This window comes from Dromiciops gliroides, chromosome 4 (assembly GCF_019393635.1).
Source record: "Dromiciops gliroides isolate mDroGli1 chromosome 4, mDroGli1.pri, whole genome shotgun sequence".
NCBI classification, from domain to species: domain Eukaryota; kingdom Metazoa; phylum Chordata; class Mammalia; order Microbiotheria; family Microbiotheriidae; genus Dromiciops; species Dromiciops gliroides.
In genome coordinates this window covers 128,087,884-128,112,316 of record NC_057864.1, presented here as the reverse complement: position 1 = coordinate 128,112,316, position 24,433 = coordinate 128,087,884, and the positions used below count along the sequence as shown (strand labels likewise).

Here is a 24,433-nt window from a genome sequence, read left to right as displayed (position 1 = left end):
TTTTCCCAGGAACTGAAGTCAAGCTCACAGGCCTAGAGTTTGAAGATTCCATTTTCTTACTTTTTTTTTTTAATGGGATGCCATATACCCTTCCCAAGCCCTGCGGTAGCACTTCAGTTCTCTGCCATATTTGAAATAGCATTGATGGTGCTTCAGCAATCACATCTGCCACTTCTTTCAGTCACCAAGGATGTAATTCATCTGGGCAAAGTGACTTGACTTCATCAAGGGTAGTTAAGAGTTCCCTTACTCCAGTCTTACTTATTTTTCTTATCAAGTGTGTATTAGTCATTGTTGTTCTGCCTCTGTTCTCCTTGGCAGAGAAAACATGGGCACAGAGGTTCACCCCTGATGCATGGTTGACTCTAAATGCTCTACCCTGGGTCTTGTTCTTTCTCAGTGATCTGCCATAAATTCATCTTTAGTGTAAAGTTGCTATTTGTAATGTGGCAAAAATTCTAGCTAGTCTGTCTAAAAAATCTAATGAGTGGTCACCAATAAATTAAAAGCTTTAGCAAGAGTTTAGACTTTTAAGTATTTATTAAGGAGCATAAGAATTTGGTGAAGAGAGAGAGAAAGAGACCTAGATTCAGCTATCTATCTCAGGGAGCCAGTGTCTCCTGCTCCACTCACCCCTGAGGTCCTGGCGAAAAAGAGAGAGAGAGCGTGAGCCTTGCCCCTTCTTCGTCCCACAAGCCTCCTGTGAAACCGGGAACATCCCATCCATACGCACACACGACTCCAAGATAATTGGCTGGTAGCTTTGATCAACAGTACCCATGAGCTATATTGTAAAGGGCTTTACATCCTAAGTTAAATCCATCACTCTTTCCATTTTGCCATCCTGCCTCTCAATTAGGTTCAGTTAGACAGAAAACCCACTTCTATGTTCACCATGTGATCTGTGATGTTACTAAAATATTTATTTTTAAATTTATGATAGAATTTTTACATAGCTAAGAGAGCAAGTGAGCCCTGGCCCCTCAATATAGCCTTTGCTGTTTGGGGAACCCCTATTAGAGAATGGAAGTTAAATGGAACAATTTAATTGATTTAATTGTGCACATAAAGCTAATATCAAAGATGGCACCCAACCAATGCTTATTCACAGGAGGAAAGAGTTTAATTCAATAAATATTGATGGAACACTTACTCAGAAGACTCAGGTATAGTTCCTACCCTCAAGGAGGTTAATAGATGATTTTAGGGTGGAACTTAATTCTTGGAAAAGATTTTGCTGGATATATATATACATATAATACAACCAAGCTAAAGAAAAAAAATGACATTACTCCCCGATGTTAGCTTTTGTTCCCACACTTCCCTCCTTAGTCATTCATTTACATGGGATAATAAGAGAAAATTGGGGAAGGGGGGTGCTCTCATATCCAGGCAGCCCAAGGCAGTTTGTTGGGGTAGCAGTACTGAAATGCTGCTCAATGGGTTTGATAATGGTAATTGGGCATTTAGCAAGAAGGAAGAGAACTTTAGAACTTTGTAACCCTGAATTGGGGGGGGGAGGGGGGCAGGAAGGGGAAAGGGGGGAGGGAGAGCGAGTGAGAGAGATTCAATAAAGAGACCATCTTTGGCTAGCAGAAAGATGTTAAAAATAGACAGGTGGTAAAGCATGTATAAACAAAAGTTGAGAACTATCTTTACATGTAATGGAAAAAATAAAATACCTCATACATAAAAAAAAATAGACAGGTGATGGGCATTACTAGCTTGTTATCCATTCAATGTTCCATAGAACTTGGCCCTTGGAGTGAGAACTCACAATTAAGATTGGGAAGATTGACAAACTTTTCTTGAGGGGGAAGAAGTGGGGAAGGAAAAGAATCTAGAGGTTTTTCCTTATTCCAATGATGGGCAATTTGACAGTCCTGCCTTTCTAAAAGAGCTAGAAGTTCGAACTTCTGGGCTTTAAGCAGAAAGAGAGATGGTAGAGTCCACTCTTCCTTTTCTGGGGATGGGGTGGGACCTGAGATGAGGATGGTGGCTGAAGTTAGAAGAGAGAAGGTAAATAACTTCTGTCCAGCGGAGCCATGTCTGACAACAACTAAGAATGATCAGAACCAGCAGAGGACTACCAAGCAGCAGCTATATGATACTAGCAGGATCAATGCCCAGCAGTGACTGTGTGTCATGGGAGACCCATGGGGAGCATGACCAGAGGCCCAGCAGGATGGCATCTCTATTAGACAGGCAGTGGCTCTTCAGTGGAAGCAAGAGTTATCCCTTCATATATGTGCCCTGGCAGCGCATTTTCTTTCTTTGTTTCATGTACATGCCCAGCCATACATTTTTTTATGTATGTCCCTCCATGAGTATACTCTTCCCACTGATGTGTGTACATTTGTGGAATAATGTGCCCCAGGTTTATGGGGGGAAATGTTCTATTTATCCTTTTCTTACTAATCTGTTTCAATAAATGTCATTGCTTTGAACAAATCATGTCTTCTGGCCAACTTGTAAAAGCAAACATATCAGTGGGGGCTTGTGAGTCATGATTTTTTTTTAAGGGAATCTGAAGACCCACAAAGTACCTTGAAACTTGTCTTCTATAATTCTGAAGGACTTATAATGAAAAATGATATCTAATTCCAGAGAGAGAGCTGATGAACTTTGATACAAACTGAAGTATAATTTTTCAACTTTTTTTTTTTGCTTTTTTTTGTTTTGTTTTGTGACATGGCTAATATGGAAATATGTTTTGCATGATTTCACATGTATAATTATTATCATATTGTTTGCCTTCTCAGTGGGTGGAAGAAGGACTAGAGGGAGAGAGAGAATATGGAATTAAAATGTTTTTTAAAAGTCAAAGATAGGGGCAGCTAGGTGGCGCAGTGGATAGAACACCAGCCCTGGAGTCAGAAGGACCTGAGTTCTAATCTGGACTCAGACACGTGAAACTTACTAGTGGTGTGACCCTGGGCAAGTCACTTAACCCCAATTGCCTCACCCCTCAAAGAAAGTCAAAGATAAATAAATAAAAAGAAATAACAAATAATTTTTAAAAAGAAATTTTTAAAAAAACCTTGTCTTATCTAGAAGAACCTATAGGCAAATTAGGGAGTGTGTTCAGGTGCTACATAAGACATATACACATGAAAGTTAAATAATAAATAAAGGAATTAAGTACCAGAATAGATTGAACACCATAGGAGTTCAGGGAGGGAAAGTTTACTGTGTTCAAGTGGTTGGTGAAGGCTTGCTGAGATCAGAATTCAGCAGAAGCCTAAAGGAAGGTAAGATTTGATAGGTAAGAACAGGGACTCAGTTTCCTGTTGTAATGGACTGTGAGGCTGAATATCACTCAGTCTTTGGGGGGGCAATAGGGGTTAAGTGACTTGCCTAGGGTCATAGAGCTAGTAAGTGTCTGAGACCATATTTGAACTCAGATCCTCCTGACCTCAGGACTGGTGCTATCCATTGTGCCACCTAGCTCCCCCTAGGCCCTTATTACTTCTGTACCACCATCCCTAACTACTACTTAGATACACGTCAACCTAGTTCTCTGCAATTTCCAGAAATGACAGAATATAGGTTGGAAGGTCCTCAGGTCAATCAAAAATCAATAAGTATTTATTAAATGCCTACTATATGCCAGGCACTATTAGGAGATGGGGACATAAAGGTCAAAATGAAGTCATCCTTGCTCCCAAGAAGCTTATGTTTCTTTAAAATTATTACTATTTTTATTTTTAAACCATTTCTCAATTATTTGTAAAAAATTTTGAACAATCATCTTTTAAACATTCAAGTTCTAAATCCTCTCCCTCCCTCCTTTCCCTCCCCATTTCTTGAGAAGGCAAGCAACTTGATATCAATTCTATATCTGAGGTCCTGAAAAACATATTTCCATATCGAGCTTTTGTTTTATTAGAGAAAAGCAATATGCATACAAGTAAGTAAATACAAAAAATGTACAAAGTAAATGAAAGGTAATTGGAAATGGTGGGGACTCACTGGCTGCTTGGAGAATCAGGAAAGGCCTCACGTACAAATTGGAACTTGAGCTGAGCTTTGAAGGGAGGGAGGAGGGTTTCTAAGGGTTACACATTGGAAGGGAAGGCATTACAGGCAAGGGGCACAGTCTGCCCAAAGGTAGGGTGAAAGGAGGTAGAATATGATGCATTAGGAATACTAGGGGTCTTAAATGACAAATAGAGGAGTCTGCATTTAATTCTTTTTTTGTGTGTGTGAGGCAATTGGGGTTAAGTGACTTGCCCAGGGTCACACAGCTAGTAAGTGTCAAGTGTCTGAGGCCGGATTTGAACTCAGGTACTCCTGACTCCAGGGCCAGTGCTCTATGCCACCTAGCTGCCCCTGCATTTAATTCTAGAGGACATATGTTGTTCACTCGAGTCTGAATCTCCCTGATCCAATGGACCATCTACCCTATGAACCAAGATCATGTCGTTGTTTTCATGAGAGGAAATATGGAGTCACTTTTTTTTGAAGCATGGAAGCAATATAGTCACACTTAGGCTTTAGGAATATCACTTTGGTAGCCATATGGGGGGGGGGTGGATTGGCCAAGGGAGAGACTGAAGCAATAACAACAATTTGTAGGATATTTCAAGAGTTTAGGCAAGAGGTGATGAGGGCCTGTATGAGAAGGGACAAGATGTTGTAGTGGTACAATTGACAGAAGCTTAGCAGCTTATTAGATACTGGGGGTGAGGGAAAGTGAAGGGTTGAGGAAGACTCCAGTCAAGATCTGTGTTTCTTCTGTATTCAGTGGAACCTGTGACAGGGGGCCCCATTGACTCTAACAGGTGATGACTATCTAGCTTGCCAAATCAGGATACTATTCTTCCAGGAAGCCAACATGGGACTCACTTCCCCAAATGAACCCTGTTTTCCTTTAGTTTCATTGGCTTAATTCAAAGCTACCTAGAAAAAGAGAATAGCAGCCTAATGGTATAACTGGGAGAGAGAGAATCCTGTTTTCAGTCACAGATCAGTCACTAACTATCTTGTTGATGTTTTGCAGGGGACTCTTTGGGTCTTAATCTGTAAAAAAAGGAAGTGGGACAGAAAGAATGCTGGATTTGGAGTCAGAGATAGTTGTTGTTCAGTCATGTCTGACTCTTTGTGACCCTATTTGGGGTTTTCTTGGCAAAGATATTGGAGTGGTTTTGCATTTCCTTCTCCAGCTCATTTTACAGATAAGGAACTGAGACAAACGGGGAAATGACTTGCGCAGGGTCACCCAGCTAGTAAGTGTGTGAGGCTGGATTTGAACTCAGGAAGATGAATCTTCCTAACACCAGGTCTGGTGCTATCGACTGAATCACCTGTTGTTGTTCTTCTTCCTTAATTCTCTAAGAGGACCAATGACATCCCAAAAGTGATGTCTTAACATTGTTTATAAATTGGATTTGAGCAAGGTAGAGCTGAGCAAACTTGTCAGCCTCACTCTCTCCACCATTTAGCTGCCTGGAGTCAGAGACCTGGGATCAAAACTCAGATCTGCCACTTACTACCTATTATCTAACCCTTCTGGGCCTTGGTTCCCTAATCAAGTGAAGAGGATGGATTAGATAACCTCAAAGGGCCCTTCCAGCTCTAAATTTATGATTTAATATGTCCTGGCTCTTATTTAGCTCAAAAATTCAATGAATTTATGAATAATAAGGAAACTGAGGTATCTAATGTGGTTTGGCTTAGCCCACAAAGGAATAAGTTACCTAATTCCTATACTAGTTTAGGACTCTTTCAATTAAAATTAAACAAAAAATTCTGAACAAATACCAAATAAAATGGGTATTGTCATAGTAGAACCGATTAAGAGGATTGTACATGAAACTGTAGATTTCTATCTTGTACAAGTTGCTTTTCTTTTTAAATATATAATAAATTCAACCTGTATCTTTCAAAGCTGTACTGCTTGTTTAAGCCTTCTTTACGTTTTCTTCTTTGCATTAAACAAAAAGATGCCTCAATGGATCTCTCTTCTTTCTTTTAGGCTACTTTCCAGGATTGCACTGTGGGTAAAATCCTATGATAATGAATGCCATAAAGAGTTCTGTGGAGACAAGTTCCTGTGATTTCAGCACATGGCTAAACTGAAGCACTGCATTGTTAGGATTACAGCAAAGCCTCACTAGGAAATAGTCTTGCACAAGAAGGTCAAGGTCTCTGTTCATATAATGTTCTCAAAAATGAAAGCTCTTGATTATGTGCTTTTGGTTCTCTAGAGAGAAGAGGAGAGTAGAACTGAACTCTACAGTTCTTTTGCCCTGCATGCTGGGCTCACAGCACAGTGGATAAATTTGGCTTTAATTTTAAACTGAATAGATCTCCACCCAGTCAGAGATAAAAGGACATTGCACTTGGAATGGGGAATTCTGGGTTTACCACCTAATAGCTCTGTGACCTTGGGCAAGCTAAATAAACTTTCTGAGTTTAAACTGTTAAAAGGGAGATTGTAAAATGTTTCCCCCTCACCTGTGATTTTCCTTAGTGCAGTTCCAGGTGAAACTCTTCCAGCACCTAGAGACAAATCTACAATTTAAGAATCTTCGAAGCCTGGGGCACTACTAAGTAAGAGATTAAGCAATTTGCCTATATGTTCTGTATTGTTCAAGGGGGAGATCCACATTTTCTGATTCTCAGGCCAGCTCACTGACCATTGTTTATTATGGAGACAGTATTGTACTATCTTCCTTGTGGGACTGTGACAAAGAAAATGCTTTAAAAAGTGAGCTATTGTTTTGTTGTTGAGGGCCTCTCTCCTAGACAATGGCAATGGCCTTCAATTGGTCTGTCTACCACACCTCCAGGGCAGCTAAGTGGAAAGAGCACCTTGCTTGGAGTCAGGAGGACCGGAGTTCAAATCTGACTTCAGACAGGTACAAGCTGTGTGACCCTGGGCAAGCTACTTCACTTTGTTTGCCTCAAGTTTCTTCATCTGTAAAATGAGCTGGAGAAGAAAATGGCAAACCACTCCAGTATTTTTGGGGGGGGGGGGCAGGGCAATGAGCATTAAATGACTTACCCAGGGTCACACAGCTAGTAAGTGTCAAGTGTCTGAGGCTGGATTTGAACTCAGGTCCTCCTGAATCCAGGGCCAGTGCTTTATCCACTGAACCATCTAGCGGCCCCCCTATACTAGTTTTGTAAGAAGTGGTTATAGTGGTTAGGTAGTACAGTGAATAAAATGCTGGGCTTTGAGTCAGAAAGACTCATCTTTGTGAGTTCAAATCTGGCTTCAGACACTTAACTGTGTGACCCTGGGCAAGTCACTTAACCTTGTTTGCCTCAGTTTCCTGATCTGTATAATAAGCTGGAGAAAGAAATGACAAACTGCTCCAGTATCTCTCTACTCTTTTTTGGGGGGGGGGCAATGAGGGTTAAGTGACTTGCCCAGTGTCACACAGCTAGTAAATGTCAAGTGTCTGAGGCCGGATTTGAACTTGGTCCTTCTGAATCCAGGGCCGGTGCTTTATCCACTGTACCACCTAGTTGCGCCCCCCACACCAGTATTTTTGCCAAGAAAACCCCAAATGGGGTCATGAAGAGTTAAACAGGGCTGAACAACAATATACATCTTTTTCCTCTCCCAATCCATTTCCCACAAAGCAGTGATTGACAATTCTCTCCGAGTTCTCCCCCCTTCCTCATCTCCTCCATCTGCTAGTTTATTTCCTTAAAATACTGCCTTTAATCTGCTTCAACAGGGGGGCTGGCCAATAGGAGCCCATCCTCAGAGCATGCACCAGGGGCTTGGTCAGCTGCCAATTCACTTGTTTCTGGAACTTGGTAAAGTGTAGTAGAGGGATCCTGTCCCCAATTCAGAGTATGTATATACAGTTAGTCTATGACTTGGGATGTGGTGAAGCCAGCTCTTCAAGGTCTGTAGTGATATGTTCAGTGTGAGCATTTACAACTGGGAAATTGGTACTACAATGCAAGGTTTGATTTACTGTGGTTTTAAAAAAAATGTTTAGACTTGTTCAGCCATTTCAGTCATGTCCAACTCTTCGTCGCCTCATCTGGGCTATTCTTGGCAAAGGTACAAGAGGGTGTGAGGCCAGATTTGAACTCAGGAAGAGGAGTCTTCCTGACTCCAAGCTCTATCTCCTGGGCCAACTAGCTGTCCTTAAAAAGAGTCTGGATTTGAACTCAGTTCTTCTTGATTCCAAGCCCAGCAGGTGGCTTCTAGCTGCCTCAGTTGCTGTTATTCAGTTGTGTCTGACTCTGTGACCATGTGGATCATAATACACCAATACTGTCCATGGGATTTTCCTAGCAAAGATACTGGAATGGTTTGGGGCAGCTAGGTGGCTTAGTGGATAAAGAACTAGCCCTGGAGTCAGGAGGACCTGAGTTCAAATCTCACCTTGGAGACTTACTAGCTGTATGACCCTGGGCAAGTTACTTAAGCCTAATTGCCTTAAACATCTGGGGTCATTTCCAGTCATCCTGATGTATATCTTATCACTGGACCCAGATGGCAATGGAAGAGAGAGTGAAGTTGGTGACTTAGCCCTCCCTCACTTAAATCTTTTTTTTTTTTAGTGAGGCAATTGGGGTTAAGTGACTTGCCCAGAGTCACACAGCTAGTAAGTGTTAAGTGTCTGAGGCCGGATTTGAACTCAGGTACTCCTGACTCCAGGGCCCGTGCTCTATCCACTGCGCCATCTAGCTGCCCCCCCTCACTTAAATCTAATTCACTACAAGTCATGATATCACCCTGATGTTAGGGTCCTCTTTGATAACAAAGGACAAACAACAACTGGACTGGTTTGTCATTTCCTTCTCTAGCTAACACAGAGGTTAAGTGACTAGCTTAAGTGACAGCTAACAAATCTCTGAGGTCACATTTGAACTCAGGTCTTCCTGACTCTAGGGCTGATGCTCTATCCACTGTGCCATTGCATGTAGACTTAAAAAAGTGTTAATGAAGATTAAACATCAAAGTGTGTGTGTGTGTGTGTGTGTGTGTGTGTGTGTGTGTGTGTGTGCGCGTACGCTCATGCATGTGTATACATACATTTCCCAACACACCTGTGTATTATTCTATTAACATTGCTTGAGCCCAGCAAGAGGACAGTAGAAGGCTCAGGGAAGGAAGTGCACGCCTGGTGGCCACAGGCTAAAACCAAGAATAATAATGGGCATTTGTATGGTGCTTTAAGGTTTGCAAAATGCTTTATAGGCATTATTTCTTTTGAACCTCACAATACCTCTGTGACTGTTTCCTTTTCACTCCCTGGTAAATAAAAGCCTTTTACTTGGCTGTATTCTGAGCTGGAACTGAGAGTACTTAGGAGGGGTATGCTGGTAAATGTTTAACAACCAACTTTATGAAAAAAAATGTACCCATAACACACTTTTAGGCTTAATCTACATAAATAGTTTTTCCTATCACTTTCTTAAGTCTAGTTAATCAAGAAAATAAGAAATCAAAGTCCTGATATGTAGCTTGCTGATTTCCAAGCTGTACAGGCTCACAATGAAAATTTAAACCACTTGTAATAGACTTAATTTTTCTCTTTCACAGTGGCAAGGGAAAGAAAAAAATATTATAAGCCCTTTGTGTGTGGATGAGTGCTCTAACTCTTGAAATGCATGGCCTTGCTGTTTCTTCTGTCCTTGTGTTTATTCTCTCCAGATATTAGGCGAAGAAGTAGAGAAGGCAATGAATGACTCGTGGAAGAGAGTCAGGTGAGGAGACAGTGCTGCCCTGTCACCCTGCCCAGCTTGGCCACCTGTGTCCTGCAAGCATGGGTGTGGGCAACACATCCTAGCAGTTATGCCCCATTCAGAAACGAATTTGGGTTGAGAATATTTGTAGCAGCCGCTCTTTCTAGAGAGCTAGATAGTTTGCGTCAGAAGACTGAAAAGCCAAGTTGCCAAACAGAGGGAGCCCTTGGCTTTTGTTGAGTGGGGAGTTGCACTTTAAGAAAGTAATTTTGGATGGACTATAGGAGGGGAGAGACTTAAGGCAGAGATGTCAGTTTGAAGTGCTGCAGAGTTCCAGGCAAGAGGCAGACAATGAAGGCCTGACCCAGAGCTGTGGCTGGTGGTCGCAGAGAGAAGGGGACAAATAGGAGAGATGCTGGGGATACAAAAAAACCCAACAGCAAATGTTGAAAAGAACTTGCTTGGTACTGGGAGGCTAACACCTGGAAGAGATTAGGAAAGGTCACTCAGCTGAGACTTGAAGAGAGTTAAGGATTCCCAAACCAGGGAGAGCTTCCCATGTATGGAAGGGATAGGCTCTGCAAAAGCACAAAAAACAGGAAAAGAAATGATCTGGACCAAGGAACAACATGTAGGCAAATTTGGATGGAATGTAGATTGTGCCTGGAGGAGGAATCTGAAATCAGCTCAGGGAACCTCAGTGGATTCTTTGAAGGCAGGGACCCCCTTTCTTCGTTGTATTTCTCCCTCCCACCCTGTTCTTAGAAAAGGATCTGATAAAAATAATTTGTGATGAGGTGCAAATGACCAATCAAGCCAATCTGTGACTTCTGCAGAGGGTGTTTGCAAATTTCGGGCAATAGTTAAGTTGGGTGGAAGAGATTTGTGGGGGATCCTTGCTCCTTCTAAGCACCCTTAAACCCCATCACTTAGGACTTTTACAGCTGTGTTCTCCAGGCTATACACCCCTGGATCTACCCAAAGCCGAATGACTCAGGGCCCTGCAGAACAAGACTGCTTCCTAATACTTTCGTCCACACCTACCTTTATTAAAACCATGCAGGTTTTAGTGGTTGGAAGGAAGGAGACGATTTTTTTTCTTGCTTTTTTTTTTTCCTCAAAGAGGTGGCACAGTAGTAGTATTTTCAATCTTTTTCATTGTATCTACTAAATCATTGTTCCTGATCAGGCAGGGGTGTGAGGGGAAGAGCAAAAAACATATTGAAGTTTCATAGATTTAGAGGTCATTAGGTGGTGCAGTGCATAGAACAGTGGCCCTGCAGTCAAGATCTGAGTTCAAATGCAGTCAGACACTTAGATTTGTAAAGCTAGGAAAACCATATCCTCTTTCTGCCTCATTGGGCATACCAATAGGATGTTTTGAAGATCAAATGAGATAATACTACTAATGTTATTAGCCCAGAATCTGGCACACAGTAGGTACTTAATAAATGCTTATTTTCTTCCTTCTCCCTTGCTATCTAGTGTCAGGCCTGCATTTTAAAACAAAAGAGCAAATTTTACCAAAAAAAAAATGAGCAAATTTCAAAGAAGGTTTTCATCTTCGATGTTGCATGCTTACTCTCAAGGCCTTTTTATTTTGCTTGGGCCTTGTTTATTCTTTTCTGTAAATCCTCTGTGGGTGAAACTGGCCAATACATTAGAGACCTTCCTCTTGTTCTTTTCCTATCTGGGGAATACCAGTGTAATACCTGGGCTGCTGTTTTTCATTGCTGAGCAGCCTTCACTGGTTATAGTTTTTTGATCATGTCTTTTACAGTCACATCTTACTGTAAAAGCATATTTAAAGACAAAAGGATTTCTAAAACACAGATGAACTCTTTGAGGTTTTAGTATCATGAATAGAAGACGAAAGAATGTAAGTCATTTTATTTCAAACCACGCAACAAATTATAGGCAGTTCAGTGTCAGGTTTTAAATGGTATCAATCTGTTAAATATATTTAGAGAAACTTCAGAACACTGGAATTATCTACCCAATAAGAACCTTGAAATATTAGATTTGGGGTCTATAATATACTATATGAAGAATTACTAACTTTATGAGTCACTATTTCTGAGCAAATGATACTGGAAGGAGGTATCATTATTTGGACTAGACCAGTGATTTAATTCTTTTTTTTTTCCCTTTTTTTTGGTCAGGGAATTGGGGTTAAGTGACTTGCCCACGGTAACACAGCTAGTATCAAGTGTCTGAGATCGGATTTGAACTCAGGTCCTCCTGACTCCAGGGCCGGTGCTCTATCCACTAAGATTTAATTCTTATGGAGAGCTCTTGATGAGACAATTTCTACTAATTCCCCAGGGTTATTTGCTGTACCATTTGTAGCCTAAGTGCCTGGGGCACTGAAAGGCAAGTGACTTGCCCAGGGTCATACAGTTAAGTATCAGAGGCATTACTTTAGTAAAGCTTCTTAGACTGTGGGTCCATATGGAGTCTCGTAACTGAATATGGGGGGGGGGGAGTCACAAAAAATTTGGCAACAGTAAAAGGTTATGTATACCCATTTTATTTACCTAAAAACCGGGGGTCACGTGAAAAAGTCTCTGGTGAAAAGGGCTCAAGAGTGAAAAAAGTTTAGGAAGCCCTGGTTTAGTTCAAGGCTTTGACTTCTAGACCAGCTATCTGTCCACTATGCCATGCTTCCTCGCAACCCAATCAAAGAAGCATTTATTAAGCTTTTAGTCTGTGCCTGGTGTTGTGTTAGGCACTGGGGATACAAATGTAAAGAAAATCCTTAAACTGCTGGAACCTATAGATGTATTATACTGACGTTATAATTTCTGTTATTTGGTACACACTACTGGTTTGCCTCAATTTAAGACACCTCTAAATAAGAAAATTGGGAATTATCAAATACAAATAAGGGAACAGTTATTGACTTTACAAAAGGATTCTATGTCTTAAAAAAGATTCACTTTGGAATTTATTTAAATAATAGATCTCCTTAAAGACCTGTTATTTCATTAGTGCAAAACATCAATAACTTGGTAAATAGATTTTCAGAGTTGTTGTGGCGCAAAGGTTCACCACCCTGATGCCAACCAAGCCAGCCCACTTTCCAGCTCATCACTATCCAGCTTTCCTTCATCACCAAACATCAGGATTTATTGAAATAGTCTGCTGTGTGGGGCTGCCTGTATAGATTCACCTTCCATTCAGCTACTGAAGCAATTTTCCTAAAATTTAGGTGGAATCAAGTAATTCCCTAAGCCTCCCCCCCCCCTTAGTGGTTCCCAATCATTTACAGCTCTGTTTCTCATTCAAACCCCTTTATAACCTAGTGCCCTCCAACCTTTCCGATCTTCTTAGAAACATATCCTTCCAACCAGTGACACTGGTCTCCTTGTTGTTTCCTCAGACAAGATGGTTCATTTCTTGTCTCTGGACGTTTTCTCTGTTTTCCATACAGGGAATGATCTCCTTCAGGTCTGAGTGCTGACCTCCCTGGCTTCCTTTAAGTCCCAACTAAAGTAAGTCTTCCCCAATTCCTCTAAATTCCAGGGTCTTCCCTTAGTTAATTACAGTATTTGCTATTTATCCGGCACAGAGCTTGCTCTGTATATATGTTTGCTCATTGTCTCCTCCTTTAGATTGTAAACTGCTTGAGGGCAAGTGTTGTCTTTTACTTCCTTTGGACACGTGGCAGGTGTTTATTGATTGATTGATCAGCCAGAGTTCTAGCTCTCTGAAAAGGCTTTGCAGATACATACCACAAAGAGGCACCGATAAGCAGTCTTCCTTACTGTATTTTAAATGATTTTATGAACAAAATGAACTTTTACAAACCTTTTAGGAATACATGTTTTGTGACAATTTGCTCCCTTTCGGTTGTCAGATTTTGGAGAAAACAATTTAATTTGAAACTTTGAAGTAGATTGCAAAATGTTAGTTTATGAAGGAATGTTGGAGATGAAGAGGTTCGAAGTCATAATTTTAGCTCAAATCCTCCTTTATTATGAGATTAGCCTTGGGGTAAATCACTTAAGGTCTCAGCGTTTCAGTTTCTCTTCTGCAAAATGAAGGGGTTGGGGCTGGGTGATCTGTAGTGCCCCCTTTTTGCTCCCGATTCTATGGCTGAGCCCAACTGCCTCATTTTTTCGGGGGAAGGGGACGCTAGGGGCAATGAGGGTTAAGTGACTTGCCCAGGGTCACGCAGCTAGTGTCAAATGTCAAGTGTCAAGTGTCTGAGGTCGAATTTGAACTCAGGTCCTCCTGAATCCAGGGCCGGTGCTTCATCCGCTGCGCCACCTAGCTGCCCGCGGCGCCCGCCCCCCCCCCCCCCGCTCATTTTTGCAAATAAAAACTCACACTGTTTTAAGGTTTACAAAGTACTTTTCCTCATAATTACCATGTGAGGTTAAATAGTACAAGCATTATGAGCCTTATTTTACTGATGGGGAAATTTAGGTTCGGAGAAATTACATTCACGCAGCTTCACGTTGTCAGCGCTAGGCTTAGAACACAGAATTCTTTGATCCCCAAATCTAGTCCTCCCCCGCCTCCTCCTCCCCCCCCCCCCCCCCCCCGCCCCAAACAGCTATTCAGGATTTGGAAACCGAAGTCACCAAAGAATGCGAATCGTTTACAGTCATTCAGCTAAAGTTAGAGCTAGAACCAGAAGCGTGGGCTCCAGACTAGGCTAGAAATCTTTCTATGTTGCTTCTCACACTAGGCATACGGTCTGTTTTCATACCAACCCTGACCTTTGTGGAATTTTGGCAAATTGTAGACGGTAGTTTATGGACTTAGTATTAAATACTCTTGCTAATTTTGTATTTAGCCTTTATAAATGAGTCTTGGGGCAGCTAGGTGGCGCAGTGGATAGAGCACTGGCCCTGGAGTCAGGAGTGTGTGAGTTCAAATCCAGTCTCAGACAATTAACACTTACTAGCTGTGTGACCCTGGGCAAGTCACTTAACCCCAATTGCCCCACTTAAAAAAAATTATAAATGAGTCTTCCTCCCATTTATGCTTCAACGATAGCTGTAAAAAATGTAAAAAAAAATTTTCCAAGCCAAAACGGCAGAAATGGACGTCAGATAAACTTAGGAGCCCCCACACACCCAAAACACCCCCAAACCCCACCGCCTCCCCCACTACTTTGTAAGAATTCCTGGACCCAAACAGCAAAACGATATCTTTCCTTTTAAAAACATTTACCAAGTACCCAAAAGGTGTCCTGTGCCCTACATGAAATCCTTTCAATTTCGTATTGTAAAAAGTCTGGAGTTTAGAATACCGAGACAGAATTGGAAACTTCATACCTTGACCAGATCTTGGGTGTTTCATTTCTTTAAAACTAGTTTGGTTCCTCATCTGTAAAATGGGGATAATCTCACAGGATGGTGTGAAGGGGGGGGGGGGAGGAACCGGCTTTGTCAGTCTAGTAGAAACAGGAACCAAGAGGTCGAAGATCAGGTGGATAGTCTACTCTCGGAACCTTTGTAGTGGAAACAAAGTTGAAATGAATCTAGCTGGCTTCAAAGCAGCTCACTCGGCTGACTGGATAACCCTAATTGTCGGAACGCTCTTCTGAAGACTGTGGTCCTGTCCTTTGTAGGCAAGGCTGCCCCAGAAGTAGGAGCGCTTCTCTCCTAACCACAAAATGGGTGTATATTAGGTGGGAGAGTACGTCTTTGATGATCCGGTAAAGAGGCACCTTCTTGCGGAGAAGAAACCTTTTCCAGTCTTCCTTAAACGTAGTGCCTTCCCTCTGGGCTTATCTCCAATTTCTGTCTCTCTGGCCTTTATTTCCCAAGAATTTAACAGAGTACTTGGCACGTAATAAGGACTTTATAAAATACTTTTTGACTCGATTTGGAATTTGTAGGATCCTGGCGCTGCTACTAGGTTTCCAGGTCGACCTTGGCCAAGTCACTTAAGTCTCTCTGGGTCTCAGTTTCTTTATCTATAAAATGAACTCGTTTAAATACCTAGGTCCCGGACTTGTAGCTCTACAGCCTATGAACCACACCCTACACCTCTCCGGCCCCAAACTGCCTTGGGCAATACTCAACATTTGTAAAGCGCTTAAATTGTGTTAGAAGCTTGGCTTGGGCAGAAGACAACGCAAACAGATCTAAAGGCAGTAATATATTAATGGAGTTTCCAGAAAGGTATAGTCAGATGGGAGAAAATGCTTTCACTGGGCCCTGGAGGCCCTCAAAAGCTTCAGTCTAACTCACAACCCTAAACCACCCCATAAAAACGCTTGCAAAAACAGGATCTGGGACGGGGGTGGGGCGGGGGAGGCGCGCGGAATTCTGTTGCAGGATGCAAAGAAAATGGAAAACTATTTATCAAAGCATGTCCACCGTTGCCTTCTCACTGGAGGCAGTTTCCTTGCTAAAACTTACACAGCTCAGGCAGAGGCCCGGAGCTGACCCGTCAATGACGTAATGTGCCTTGACTTCTAAGAAGTGCTAAAGTGATACAGAGTCGCAGCTCCCTGCAGAGCACAATAGAAAAGCCAGAGGAGTTCGGGGCTGCTTGGCCGGGGTGGATTTCGGGAGGGAAATGGCCAGGGTGGGGAGCCGGGAGGCCCAAGCTGACTGCCTGGGGTCAGACGCGCGGGCGTCTGCGAGGGCGAGATAAAGTTGGGGCAAAACCAGGGCTTCAGCCAGCCCCCGGCGTCGGCCCCGCCCCACCTCGCAGATCCCGATCTCGGCCCGACCTACTCTAGCTGAGGGCGGGGCTCTTTTGGAGGGCTGAGCGATACATACACACATCTAGGCACAGGCCATGAACCTTCAGCCAATCGGCTGCAAGGCGGACGATTCAAACCGACGGCAGGGACCAACCGGAATTTTTGGCGCCACCGCTCGGCTGCACGTTTTGGGGTTGGGAGAGGAAGGGAGGGCGGGGGGAGCGCGCGCGGCCTGGGAGGGGCGGAGGCAGCGGGGGCCGCGGGAGCGCGAGAGCGCGGGCTGGAGGCGAGTCGCGCGCCCGGAACCGCCGCCACTGCCGGATTTACTTTTCTGTACTTTTTTGGATCTGTTTGTGTCCTCGTAGGATCCTCGGCTGCAGGTAGGGGACCCCCTTCCTTTCTCTCACCCTTCCCTGCCCCCTTTTCTCCCTTCGGCGGCCCGGTGAGGGGTGGCTGGGGTCCTCAGGCCGCTCCTCATCTCGTGTCTTCCCGGGACAGCGCCCGGTCCCTCACCCCCTGGATCGGGAACGGAGCAGCCGCTGAAACGGAGCCTGGGGCGGCCCCGGAGTCCTCCGGCTCCAGGGGACAGGCTGGGGGGCTGGTGGTGGTGGTGGGGGAGCCGCTGTCGATCGCGATACCACGATTTGGGGGGAGGAGGAAGAGACATCTCCCCCCCCCCCGGCCTGAGGGGAGATGGTTCCTCCTCTCTCCCCCCCTCCCCCCCCCCCGCGGTGGTTTAAACTGGCCCGGAGCCCTGTGCCTCCTGCAGCAGCGGCTCGCGCTCCCCGGGGAGGGGGCCGGCGTGGGGGGAGGGTCCTCCGTCCCCTCCTCCCCCCTGTGGGTCGGCTCCCATCCCTCAGCGGCCGCGCGCGCCTTTAAGGACTGACTGGGACTTTAAATGACTGACGTTTTCCCTCCATTTTGGGGGCGCTCTGCGGCGGGGGGGGGCTTTCTGGGGTCCCTGCCTCCCGGGACGCGTCCTGAGGCCGCCAAGCTTTTATTACTCGCGCCACCCACTCTTACTTTGCACCCCTTTTTTGGGGGTGGTGATGGAGGAGAATGGAGACTGTTAAGCAATTGACTTTGGAAATACTTTAAAGTCTAAGGGTTGGGGGGAAGGCAGTCCTAGATGGGGGTGGTCGCTGAGCTTGACCTGTTTTGTGTTTATGTCATCAAGTCAAGGCCACAGTCATTTATGGGAGCACCTTACTAGGTGCAAGGCATCACGTTAAATGTTGAGGATACCCAGAAAAGCCAAAGACAGCCCCTGGCCTCGAGGAGTTTACAGTCTAAAGGGGAAAGGGAGACAACCTGCCCACAACTGTTTACAAACTAGCCAGAATCCTGGTTGAGTTGGACAAGATCTGAGGGAGGGCTTTCAGTTTAAAGGGGCGTGGGGGGGAAGAGATGGGAAAGGCTTCTTAGAGAAGGTGGGGTTTACGTGGAGTCCTCAAAGAAGCGTGGGAGAGAAGCCCGGAGGCTGGAGAGGTATTTCAGGCTCGTCTAAGAGGAGTCGGATTTGGAGAAGTTTTCTTTTTTCTTTTTAACTGCCGTTGGTGCGCGTGAGTTTGTGACGCTGCTTAAAAAAAACCGACTGAAATTGTCAATGCGTTTTTGAAATTCCGGCTTCAAGTTGGCTTGTTCGGGTCACTGTTGTAAAGAAAGACCGTGGTCCTTAAGCGGCGAGCCTGTTTTGTAAACCTACCCTTTGAGGGCTTAGCACGGTGCAGGGCACATAGGGGGCGATTAATTCATATATAATATGTATTTCGTAATGATGCTAGCCTATGATTAAATCGTGAGGCAGTATTTAAAATGCTATTATTATCCTCGATGTGGAGAAGTGGAAAGAATACTTTGTCACTTCATCTCTAAGTTTGAGCTTCCTTTCCCTCCATCTGTAAAATGGGGGTAATTATACTTGATAATTAAGCCTGACTGGGTTGTTTTGAAGAAAGTGTTTTGCAAATCTTAAATCGCTGTTCTGTGAGGGAGAGTTGTTATGGCCGGGAAGTGTTTAATTAGTAGGGCCTTGCTCTGCAAGGCACTGTTCAGAAAGGATTATAACACTTGAACCTTGCTGTTAAAGTTGATTACTTACTGAAACTGATACTTGCTTAGAGGACATTCAGACAGCAGAGTAGAAAGGTGAAACCAGCACATGAATGGACACTAAGGTAACTTCCTCTTTCCAGCCTCTGATACTTGTCACAAGGTAGCATTCAGTTCAGCAGTTATTTATTGTGTCTGTGCCTGCTTGTCATTTGTAAAGTGAATATAATGTGGAATAGGTATGTTTTGTGGAGGGAGATTGTGTACAATTTTTTTTTTTAACCGAAGGTAAAGGTCACTGCCCATTTTCCCTTCCTAGGTAGGTAGCACAGCCTTTTTGCTTTAGGGAATCCACTGGGAAACTAGGGCAATTGGTGTTAAGTTCTTAAATTTCATCCCTCCTCTTGTTAATGATAGGAGCTGAAGAAGAATAGTAAGACCAACTTCATCTTGAAGCAATCCTAAGAATTAGAACCTATGACGAATACATTCTTGGGAAATTACAAGGACATTTGTGAGGCAAAAGGTTTTAGAATGTCAAGCACATATTGCAGAATTAGAATGTATATATATACACCCCCCTCTGGGGCAGGGGGAGGAGGTGAAAGAGGGAAGAAGGGATAGAATTTGGAAGTTGAAACTTTAAATTTTTAAAAAAAGGACAAAAAAATAGAATGTATGGCATAGACTACAGAATGCTGTAACAGCCCGTAACACTTTTTCTACTATTGCTTAATCCAGTCCCTCTTTAAACTTAAACAAATGCAGAGCTGTGACATGTAGAATTGGAGAGGTGTTCCCAGAGCAGTCTGTGTTCTTTCCTAAATGACTGTGACAGTTTGGTTTTTGACAGAGTTCAACACCTTTAAGAATTGCGCATCTCTGATCTTTTCGGTTAGTTTCTGTTATGTAGATCTCCAGACCTTTAAAAAGGTGTAGTCATTAAAATAAACAAACAAAAACCTTGCACAACAGCTCCTCTAGTCTTTCTCTAGTCTAGGGGTTCTTCACCTGAAATCCATGGCCTCTCAAGGCATCTTGGATAGATCTCTGGGAGTCCCTGGACTTGGATGGGGGGATCTTTATTTCAATTTAATTGGTTTTCTGTGTAATCCTTAGTATTTCATTTTGTGCTTTAAAAAAATTCTGAGTAGTCTTTAAGTTTCACCATGTTGCCAAAGGGGCCCACAAAAAACTTGATGTCGATAAGAGACTTGATTCGACTGCAACCAAAGTTAAGAACTGTTGGCATACTGGAGTCTGATTCTTCTGGGAACAAAGTAGACTTGTGGTTAATAGAGAAGAGTTCCAGGGGAACAGTAGGAAAGAGGATATTGACCTTAATGTACAGAATTTGCCTTAAAATAAAATTTGACCTAATTGAGTTTATTCAGGAATATCTGAATATATACATATGTCTTAACCATTTTCTCCATTCAGGTAAAAGTGTACTTTAGCAGGTACAAAAGCTCTACATTCTGTGGTTTAGTTCTTTGGCCCTTTTATCTCACCAACTGAACACCAAATTGGGACATATCTTTGCTGTTCTGTAGTGAAGGACAGGGAAAAGGATTTGTAAGATTATTTATTTTCTATCCTAAAATCTGTCCAGGGAAAAGATGAGTTGCTTTGCAGAACATTCACATGGTTTTAGTACTTGGGGAAAACAGGATTATGCAAAATATTGCTGAGATATTTTGAAGGGATTGATTTGGTTTACTGTGTTATTGTTGTTTGTCCTCAGTTCTCCTAGAAGACCATAACATGAGGTCATGACTTGCAGGGAATTGGATTTAAGGAAGGCAGGGCTGTGCAAAGTCACCAACTTTACCGTCTCCTCCAGAGACTGGGTCCAGTGCCAAGATATAGATCAGGGCAATTGGAGATGCCCCAGAGGCAGTGGGAGACCTTGGTCTTCACATATCAGGTAGCTGGAGAAGACTTGGTGTAAGACTTGGGAAAAATGTAGGATCAATGATAGTGCTTTTGTCCAAATAGCTGTGCTACTTACTACCTCTGATCTTGGACAAGTTGATAAACATCTGGGCTTCAGTAACCTTCACATGTAAGGATTTAGACTAGATCAGTAAGAGAAATATATCCCTCTGGACCACATATTGACCTAGAAAACCTCAAATGAATATTATGTATGTTACATAATTTTATTAAATATTTCTCAGTTACATTTTAATAAAGTTCAGGCTGCACTTGTGTTGTGGGCCATGGGCACCAGTGTTTGACACTCCTGGACTGGATGACTTATAATGCCCTTTGCATCTCAAAATTTGAGTCTGTTACAAGCTCAAAAATGCGTGGCTAGTGTGGGAATACCTTTTAATTTAAAGAAAGGAAACTCATGAGCACTTGATGCCAGAAAATACAGTAGAAAACGACTTGAAACAATTTAAGTACATGTAAAAAATGTATATGATTTGTGTGTACAGTTTTTGAGATACCTATGGCATGGGCATATATACTAGTTGGGGTTTTCCCTGTGCTTCAGAAGCACCTTCCTATTGTGGAGTAAAGATTATAGACTGACTTTTTTGGGGGTACTTCTAGAAACTTGACATTATTTGTGGGCGGGAAGGGAAGAAGATTTAGATATTGCTATCTTGGGGAAAAATGTGAAAGTGCTTCTGCCTTTATGCAGAACAAAGGAAATGCTTGCTTAACTTTATGTAATCAAAATTTCCTTAGTATTTTTACCTTTTTTTTTCTAATAATTGACAAACTCTACCACTCAGCCTCCAAAACTTGCTGATGTAACTTTGTATGCTTTCATTTATCTCCTAGCTTTGTATCTTTGTTTATGTTGTGTATGTGCTCTCTACCTTCCTAAATTATTTTGTCTTTTCCAAAGATTATAAATAAATTAGTTTTTGTTTAGCTCCAGGAAAAGTGTCTTCATAGCACTAAGACTGTGTGTTTGTTTTAATAGAATCTTCCCTTGTGGCCATAAGAATACAGCAAAATCAGTTTTGGACACCTTTGAGAGCACTGGATGTAAGGAATCCAATTTAATGGGCATCTGTTAAGTACTTTTGTGAAAGGCTTTGTTAGCACTGAGGACACAAATACAAAATTGAAATAGTCCTTGTCCTTGAGGAACTTATATTCTATTGAGGGGATAGGACATGTATACAAATAAAAACAGTTCAAGGAAAATCTCACTGGTAGGGAGCCCTAATGACTGTGAGGATCCTGTAAAGTAAGGGGGGAGGATATGGTGCCTGTTTAAACCTGGGAGGGAGACATGGGGGTGGGGAAGGTTATATATTCCGGGCTTGTAGAAATGCAGTATTAAGTTTGGAGAGTGGTTGGTATTCTGATTGGGTGGGAATGTAGAATTTGTAAAGAGGAATGGTCTGAAATAAAACTGGAAAGATAGATAAGATTGTGGATGGTATTAAATGCCACACTAAGGGAAAGGTTGTATTCTTTTTTCCAATTTAAATAGTATTTTATTTTTTTCAATTACATATAAAGATAGTTTTCAATATTCATTTTTGAAAGGTTTCAAGTTCCAAATTTTTCTCCCTTCTTTCCTCTTCCACAGGACAGCAAGCAATTAAATATATAGGTTATACAGTAAAATCAGGTTAAACATATTTCCACATAAGTCATGTTGTTCAAGAAGAATCAGAACAAAAGGGAAAAACCACAAGAAAGAAGAAACAAACAAAACAACTAAAAAAGTGAAAATAGTATGCTTGGATCTGCATTCAGACTTTGTAGTTCTTTTTTCTGGATGTGGAGAGCATTTTCCATCATGAGTCTTTTGGAATTGTCTTTGGTCATTGTATTGCTGAGAAGAGCTAAGTCTATCATGATTAGTGTTGCTGTTACTGTGTACAGTGTTCTAGTTCTGCTCACTTCACTCAGCAGCAGTTCCTGTAAATCTTTCCAGGTTTTTCTGAAATCTGCCTACTCATAATTTCCTACAGCACAATAGTATTCCATTACATTCATAGACGACAGCTTGTTCAGCTGTTCCTCAATTGATGGGCATCCCTTCATCCAGTTCTTTGCCATCACAAAAAGAGCCACTATAGATATTTTTGTGCATGTGGGTCTTTTCCCCTTTTTTATGATTTATTTGGCATATAGACCTATTAGTGGTATTGCTGTGCTGAACGGTACGTACAGTTTTATAACCCTTTGGGCATAGTTCCAAATTGCTCTCCAGAATGGTTGGATCAGTTCACAACTGCACCAACAATGCATGTGTCCACTTTCCCCACATCTTTTCCAACAGTTATAATTTTCCTTTTTTGTCATAGTAGCCAATCTAATAGGTATCAGGTAACTACTTCAGAGTAGTTTTATTTTTCAAAATTTTATCCTATAGGCAGCTGGGAGCCACTGAAGGGGTACCATCAGATCTGTGCCTCAGGAAGATTATGTTGGCAGTGTAATATAAAGATATATTATAGGAGAGAATGGATAACAGGAAGAACAAGGGAAAGAATGACACCTTGGTATTCACATGGCTGAGGTTTCTTCTATCACTGGTTCTGGTTCTGGTTTTTCCCTTTCCACAAACAACTTTTCTTGATTATATATTTGCTGTATCAGGAAGAATTTGTAATAAGATTGAAGTTGTTGATATGTGTGCCTTGATTGTAGGCTCTTTTAGGATACTCCTGCTAATTTCCTTACCAGAGGTCTTATTCATGGATACCTTTACAGAGAAGCATTGTTTCCTAGTTCTTAATTGTGGGCTCATTTATTTCTTGAAAAAAAGTAAGTTTAGAAAACTTTGAGAATGAGGAAGTCATTTGGAGAGAAATGAAAGTCATTGTTGAAGGGTCTTGGTAAACATGGATATATGAAAATAACTAATATGTCTGTTAGCAAACTTAGCAAGAATTGAGGTTATAGGGAAAATGTGGAAAGATTAAAAAATGAATGAAACTTTTAGATGGCATGTAGATATATGTGATACCCATTTACACTATATCTATATTTATATTTATGTGTATGTATGTATATACATACACACACATACATAGTTGTTTGGATGTTGTCTCCCTTAATAAAATGTGAGATTGAGGGTGGGAATCCTGTTTTTGCTTTTCAGTAAGTCATTTATTAATTGCCTATTATGTGCCAGGCAATTCCATAAGTGTTGGGGATAAAAAAAAGAAAGAAAAAGCCCTTGCTCCTAAAGAACTCAAAGTCTAATGGGAGAGACAAAATACAAACAACTATGTACGAATAAAATCAATATGGGATAGATTGGAAATAATCACTGAAGGAAAGCACTGGAAAAGTGTTGAGGAATTGGGAAAGGATTCTAGAAGAAGGTGGGATTTTAGCTGAGGCTTGAAAGAAGCCAGGAGGCAGAGATGAGGCAGGATATAGAATTCTAGGCATGGGGGATAGCCAATGAAAATGTTGGGAGGTGGAATGTCATGTGCAAGGAGGCAAGTATCGCTGGGTTTAAGAGTACATGGGGGGGGGGGTGGCGGGGAGTGGACGGTTAGGTGGCACGTTGGATAAGGGACCAGCCCTGGATTCAGGAGGACCTGAATTCAAATCCAGCCTCAGACACTTGACATTTACTAGCTGTGTAACCCTGGGCGAGTCACTTAACCCTCATTGCCCTGCAAAAAAAAAGAGAGAGAGAAGAAATTTGGCAAGTAAGAGGTCTTGGTAACTTCGGAGAGTGCAGCTTCCTTCAAATCATGAGCTCTCAGAAGCCTGACTGTAGAAAATAGAGGAAAGGAAGTGGAGGCACCTACTGTAGATAGCCTTCTTAAGGAGTTTATCCACAAAAGGGCGGGAGGGGGGGTGGGGGGGTGGAGATTATGAATGATAGCTAGCTAGTGGGGAATTGAGAGATCAAGTGAAGGTTTTTTGAGGATGGGAAGGCATGAGCATGTTTGTAGGCAATAGACAAGGAAAGATTGAAGAATGGTGAGAGAGTAAGACTGCTAGAAGGAGCAGTCTTCCGGACAAGCCAGGATAGAATGGGATCACTTGTGCATTTAGAGGGGTTTTCCTTGGGAAGAACTATCTCTTCGTGTGAGACAGGGATTGAAAGAA

General features: G+C 42.4%; 1 protein-coding gene across 2 annotated transcripts in view; it reads left to right on the top strand.

The window, feature by feature from the left end:
• Positions 1-16,578: 16,578 nt before the first annotated feature.
• LBR (lamin B receptor) overlaps positions 16,579-24,433 on the top strand; it is a 38,988-nt gene continuing 31,133 nt past the window's right edge. Inside the window, exons 1-2 of one of the 2 annotated variants that reach the window (XM_043962961.1) lie at positions 16,640-16,710; positions 21,324-21,388. The gene's annotated coding sequence lies outside the window, so the exon portion shown is untranslated. Of the gene's footprint in view, positions 16,711-21,323; positions 21,389-24,433 lie in introns of both variants that reach the window. The other variant, XM_043962962.1, reaches the window with a different exon arrangement.